Source organism: Neomonachus schauinslandi, chromosome 4 (assembly GCF_002201575.2).
Source record: "Neomonachus schauinslandi chromosome 4, ASM220157v2, whole genome shotgun sequence".
NCBI lineage: Eukaryota > Metazoa > Chordata > Mammalia > Carnivora > Phocidae > Neomonachus > Neomonachus schauinslandi.
In genome coordinates, this window is record NC_058406.1 from 101,631,244 (window position 1) to 101,638,101 (window position 6,858).

The window sequence follows — 6,858 nt, forward strand, 5'->3', positions numbered from 1 at the left end:
GTATGAAATCCATTTTTTTTTTTTTTTTGAAATCCATTCATTTTTATAGGTTCATCCAGACACTGTTCTGCTAGACTGGGAATGACAGAACAGGGAGGGGCAACAGGATTCCCATATTGCTGAAGAGGGTTGCTCTAAGTTGAGTGGGCAGAATAAAGATTTAAAAGATGGGACAAGTTCTAAACAGATGGCAGAAGGCATCAATATCAAAGAAGCCATCACCAGAATCCCAGAATTGCAAGTAGTTTTAAAAATGGGGGAGGTTCCTTTTTTTTCATTTTAAAACTTATCTTTTTTTAAAAACTTATCTTTTTATTATAAAAACAATGTATGTTCAGTATAGAAAATTTGGAAAATATAAGTAAGGAAAAAGCAAGTATTTGTAATCTTATCACCCAAAGAGATAACCACTGTTGACATTTTAATATTCTTGTCCTTACACACATACCCACACACGTGTGCATACACATGCACAAACATACGTGCAGACATGCACAGACATCATTTCAAATAATTAAAAGTCAAAATATTCATCCAGCTTTTTAAATATGTTCCACTCAACAGTAAATTGTGATTTTAATTCTTACCAGTTCCTATAGTTTTACCATTGACTTTCTTACATTGTAGACCTATTACATAAAATATTTTGACCTCATTTTCGCAAATATTTATACTGCTGGTCTTGTTTTCCTGCCTAATTGCATTGACTTTCCAGAACAATGGTAATTAATTGTGATAAAATACACTTATCCTGTTCTTGACTTTACTGCAATTATATGTAACTATGTGTATAAGTGTGTATGTTCATTTGTGTGTGGTGTATGTGTGTCAGCATTGATGGTATTGCATGAAAGGGGTCCTGAGAGTCTGTGATTGGTTCGTAGGGTGGTATAAGTAACCATCAGTAAAGATTAGGAGATTGAATAAATTCAGAGCAGACAACTCTTCCAGCTTTTGGAAGGTAGCAAAGGATTAAAGGTGAGGGAAAACTAAAGGCTGACTCACCAACACTTTTTCTAAGACAGTAGTCACTGGTAGAAATTCATTTATATGCCATTTTTTTGGAGAGAAAGGGATGAGTCTGGATCTAGACAGGAAACAAACCATTTACAATCCCTTTCACTGTACTGGGGCAACAACACTTGAAAGCAGCCCCAGGATCTGTGCAGTAGCTAAATCAAGCAAAGCCTGGCCGCACAGCAGGGCTTTTGCACCCCGCAGAAAACCCAGGAGGGAGGCCTGTAAGGGCCAAAATATGTGACTGGTGCAGAGGCCAGGCTAAGCATAAAGCTCTCAAGAAGCGAAAGCAGGCCTCGATCACAGCTGTGTAACCAAACACAAGAAGATTCCTTGCTCCGGGTGCCACTGGTTCACTGAACTGTGATGTAAAGCTATATCAAGCAGCATTCATGCTTAAGATTGAAAAGGGGGAAGTTCTTTTAAACAAAGATTGCTGCCTGGCTATAAATCTTAAAAGACAAGGCAACAGGGGCGCCTGGGTGGCTCAGTCCTTAAGCGTCTCCCTTCAGCTCAGGTCATGATCCCAGGGTTCCTGGGATCGAGCCCCACGTTGGGCTCCCTGCTCATCGGGAAGCCTGCTTCTCCCTCTCCCACTCCCCCTGCTTGTGTTCCCTCTCTCGCTGTGTCTCTCTCTGTCAAATAAATAAACAAAATCTTAAAAAAAAAAAAAAAGACAAGGCAACAAAATATGAGCCCATCAAAGAGCGAATGCAGCCTGGCTTTGAGGAGTGACCACTGTGCATGTACAGGACAGAAAGGATGGCTGTTCTTGTATTGGCCTTCTCCCTGGCCACACAGACCCTTTGTTGCTCAATTTACTGTTGTATAAAAGCAGTGGCTTTCAAACATGTTGGATCATTTCACAGCAAGAGATATTCTGTGTATTATGTCTCAGCACATACACATATAAAACCATAAGTGTAATTGAAGTAAAAGTTTAATAAACTGCCATGTATTGCCTATTTTCAGTATATGCCATGCGCGTACTTTCTACTTTTTTAATAAATTTTTTTATTCATATATAGATAATAAATACACCTATAATAAAATCTATAAATTATAGATAAAATTGAAGATACATATATCATCCATTCATCTATATAAACAGATATTGATAATATTTGTATTTTTTACTTAAATAATTGTTCATCATAACTCATCAATGGTCTATGACCACAGTTTTGAAAAAACAGAATTTACAATAAATCCTTCCACAGTAGGAGAAAGCTCTTATGAAAGTTCATAGATTCTTCTCTTCCAAAGGTGCACCTGCTCCCTTGTCTGCATTCTCTCAGCGTCAATGCACATGGCATATGCAGAGTTAATGTATGCTTATTATTCTAAGTGTTTTGACATTTTCTTTTTGGTTCATTTGTATTTTTAGCTCCTTTTCCAACCTTTTTGACCTTTTGTAATCTTTGCTTTTCAGTGACTATTAAGAAGCAGGTAATTGTGAACTATCATAAATTAGCATCCTGTAGTATATTAGCAAACTTATAAAAACATTTCAAAATTTTTGAGATATATTCTTTCTCATAATAATTTTTTGGTAAAAATTAAAAGCCAAAGCTAGATAAACTATGTTTAGCATTTAGTGTTTATCTTTTTTGGAAATGATTTAGATATTCAATGAATATCCAGTACAAACTTTGATCTTATTCATATTTATTTAAATTGTTTTTTTTTTAAAGATTTATTTATTTATTTGAGAGAGCGAGAATGAGAGAGATAGAGAGCACATGAGAGGGGGGAGGGTTAGAGGGAGAAGCAGGCTCCTCGCCAAGCAGGGAGCCCGATGCGGGACTCGATTCCAGGACTCCAGGATCATGACCTGAGCCGAAGGCAGTCGCTCAACCAACTGAGCCACCCAGGTGCCCCTAAATTATTTGTTTTTAACAATTATACTTGGATTAGACTTTAAAGAGTTAAACATCATTTTTCTTAAGTAGACTCTACACCCAGGGTGGAGCCCAATGTGTAGCTTGAATTCACCACCCTGAGATCAAGACCTGAGCTGAGATCAAGAGTTAGAAGCTTAACTGACTGAGCCACCCAGGTGCCCCAACTAATCATCATTTTAAGTTCCTTCTTTGGTTGACAAATTTTGTAACACAAAGATAACATGAGCTTATTTGATTAGTAAACCCAGGTAGAAGAAGTTGTTTATCTGCATTATATTTAATGCTGATAACTCTGAAGATATTCTTGTTTTTATTAAACCAACAAACTTGAATTAGCTTTTATCTATCAAAGATTATCCTAGATTATATGAACTTGAAAGACTTTTGGGTTAGACTTTATTCTATTTCTGAGAACTTTAGGAATACTTAATTTATAAGCACTTGATTTTCCTTAAGCCAATTAAGTAGAAGTGTTTTACAAATTAATTTTGGCAATACCATCCTAAGGTAGCAAAATACCACATGTATAACATATATATATATATATATATACACACAAATACAGAGATCTTATAGTTTGTTTGTTTTTAAATTTTAGTTATGTCTCAGGTAGGAAGCTCAAAAGAATAGTTGGATCCAAATTATGTTTCTAGCAGACAGACTAATTTAAGGTTACCTGCTCACATGACCAAAGTCTTTTATTAAAATATTATTATTATTATTATCATTATTATTCGCATGCCGTGTAAGGAACCTTTTAGAGCTGTTTTGGACTTATTTTGTCCTTTGTATACTATTCAAGGAATGCATTCCATTGTCTCAGAGAAGTTTGGAATCCTCTTTTTTAAGGGTGCCCCAAAGGTTTCCTGGAATGGTCACTGCAATTTTAAATTATCTAACAGTTGTTGTAAAACACAGGGAATCCCACCTTTTGAAACAAAAGAGTACTCCTCAATAGTGAAAACCCTCCATGGCATAATGGGCATTTCTCTGGGCAGTCACCCACCTGATCCCTAAGAAAGGCAACGACCTCAACCAAAAGGAGGGAGGTCGGTACCTAAGAGGACTCACAGTGCAAGTGTAAGGCTCTCCATACACAATCCGTGGCACAGAAGTCTTCTATGGGTATCACACGGGATTCCAGGAGACACCGGCCCTGCTGTGCTGAAGTCACCTCAGGTCCTGCTTCTGGCAGCAGGCATGTCAACCTAAAATTGCCAGGAGGCAATAATTAAGCAAGACTGTTTGAGATCAAAGAACTGCAATTTGACACACACACACTTGAACAGCAACCTAAGTAGTTGCTTAGTGAGAACTTTCACCTTTTTCTCCCCCACTCCGTAGGCTCCACGAAGCGTGGAATGCAGAGTCCAACGAAGGGCTTGAACTCACGACCTTCAGATCCTGGATCTGACACTTAACCCAACGAGCCACTGGAGCGCCCCTAGCTAGAGTTTTCCACTCGTGTTGATGGCAGAAAGCTAATCTTGACTGGCTATGATTGATTGCTAAGGCTATCACTAAGCAAAGTCTTTTCCTGTGGCAAGTTACAGGTTTTCGGGCTCAGTCCTTGTAATATTTGGGGTTTGGCGCAATTCAAAAGTTCCTGGTTCCACCCAGTGGAGACGTGCATAAAAGCCCATCTCCTTAATGGCTTCCTGGCTCCATTTTAAAACCCCTTCACGCAAGTGACTCCATTTCATTCCACCTTTCAGATTCGTAACTGCAAAGGAATTCTAAATTTTTGGACTAATATAAATATTCCCTAACTTGATCTAGATACCAGTTACTTTTAGCAAAATTCACTGGGCTCTGCACTTAAGATTTGTGCACTTATGTTCAATCATTTACTGTTCGAAAAAAAATTGGGGCGGGGAAATGTTATCAAGTTTAGATTTTATTTTATTTGTTAGATTTTATTTAAAGTATCCAGTTGGAGCGCGAACTCTCATTTCATCTCCTTTCTTTTTTGGTCTGAAAAGGCCCCACTGAATGTTTGAAATATCTCAACCAGAAAAATTGCTGTATCCTCACCATTCATTTTTAGAAAGATATCAACACAAGGTGGCACCTCCCTCACCTCCTTCCAGACATGGGGCAGTCCAGCATTTCAAGATGACTGTGACTCAAGCGTGCACCGTGCGGTTTCCCCTTTCCTCAGCGCAGAGCTCCGGAGTCACGGGAAACAGTGCTCTCGAGCCGCGGGCAAGTGGCGCAGATCCTGCAGCTTTGTAACCCTCGCCACAACCAAGACACGGCTTTGAGGCGGATTGGAACCGAGGTTGCTACAAGTACAACGCAGAGTACTAAACACTACGCAGTGACCGAGAGCCACGGGCCGGCTGGCAACCGCTGTGCTCTAAGTCGTTCTAACAGCCTTCGTAATATTTTGGTGTTGTTGTTGTTTTTTTTTTTAGAGAGCTACAGGTCTACGCAGTCTTCGTTCTTTCGGGTTCTCTTTTTCCTTCCTTCCTCCTCATTCAGCTACGATAAAAGAACCATTCTGCTCTCTCCAGGATCGGGCCCTGACCGCTGCGCAGGCCGCCTAAGGAGGTCTTGTTGCCCCGGGACGTGCCTCCGCAGCTTCTCTGCGTCCTTGCGCCTCCCTTTCCTCCCGCTACCTTCAGGCGGCCTGCGCCCACGCCCGCCCCCACAGAGCGCCGGAGCACGCGTGCGGCGGAGCGGGGCGCGCCGAGCTCCAGCGTGCGCACGGCCCGCCGTAGGCCTTTCCTGTTGCCCCGCTGGGGATGCTGCGCAATGAACTGTTAGAAGTTTGAGAAGTTTGAAAAAAGAAATTTCCATTTGAAAAGCTTTTCATTATCTCCATTCACGGGGTTCTTCAGTTCGTCAAGGGCCCCAAAGCTAAAGACGACAATGGAATTCAACAAGTCTCAGGAGAGCGTCCTGGTGCATGTGTGACCCTGTTCTCGGCGACGAGACACAAGAGCGACCATCACCATGACCACTGCCCTCGTAGGGCTTCCCTGCTTGGCACTGGAAACCGAAGAAGGCAGCGGAAGCACCCCTCCAGCCACGAAGACATCCCTGCATGGTGGACAAATGCTCTCCTTCCGACCGCTTATATCCTTCCCACCCCCTCCAGCACGCACTTGCGTCCTGGGCAAGAGGAGAAGTGGCGACGAAGGGCGGTCTGGTGAAGGCGGAGAAACGGCAAGTGCCAAGTCAGGCGAGCCCACCGACTTGCAGCTTCCGGTGGAGCCCACTCGCCTCAGACCGCGGGGACGCTAGCATTTGAGGCGGTGGGGAGCAAATGGGGCGAGACCGTTGGGTTGCCCTTTTGTCTTCAGAACCGCTCAACGCAGGGCTTCGCCTGATGAACACGCTGCGTCGACTCCGATCCTGGTTTCCGGTTTTCCAAGGCTTTGGAACTCCTGTTATCTAGCGGATGGCACGTCCAGGAGGTTAGCAGGTACTTACTACCTAAGGAGGTGGGAACGACGGGAACGGGTCTCTGTGGCGCAATCGGTTAGCGCGTTCGGCTATTAACCGAAAGGTTGGTGGTTCGAGCCCACCCAGGGACGTGTGCATGACTTTTAACTCAATTCGGCCTCTTTCCTTCAGTTTATCACGTGCAGATTTCTTCACCTAAAATCGAAGTTACTGGATTCTGGGTCCTCTCACCTCACATCAGCTAACGCTTAAATAACACCTACCCACCCCACCTCCCCAACCTCATTCTCTCAGAATATCAGCTGGCCTTTCATCTTTATAGCCCTAAACAGGAACTCCTCAGACAGAAGAACCCAGCTTCTGGTGGGGTAAAATTTTTTATTCTGCCCTTAAAGATTGGATGAATAAGTTAAACTTTTGTGACTCAATTTTAGAAAAGTCTAAATTTGTTTGCATTCGTTGTTCAAAATTGCTTACTTTGGCAAGATTGTTCTTAAGGGTGCTTACTTTTTTTAAAATTAAGACT

The 6,858-nt window shown here is 42.1% G+C and overlaps 1 non-coding gene across 1 annotated transcript; it reads left to right on the forward strand.

The window, feature by feature from the left end:
* The first annotated feature begins 6,389 nt into the window (after window positions 1–6,389).
* TRNAN-AUU lies at window positions 6,390–6,463 on the forward strand. Its single transcript has one exon. It is a non-coding gene; the product is annotated as a tRNA-Asn (tRNA).
* The last annotated feature ends 395 nt before the right edge of the window (window positions 6,464–6,858 follow it).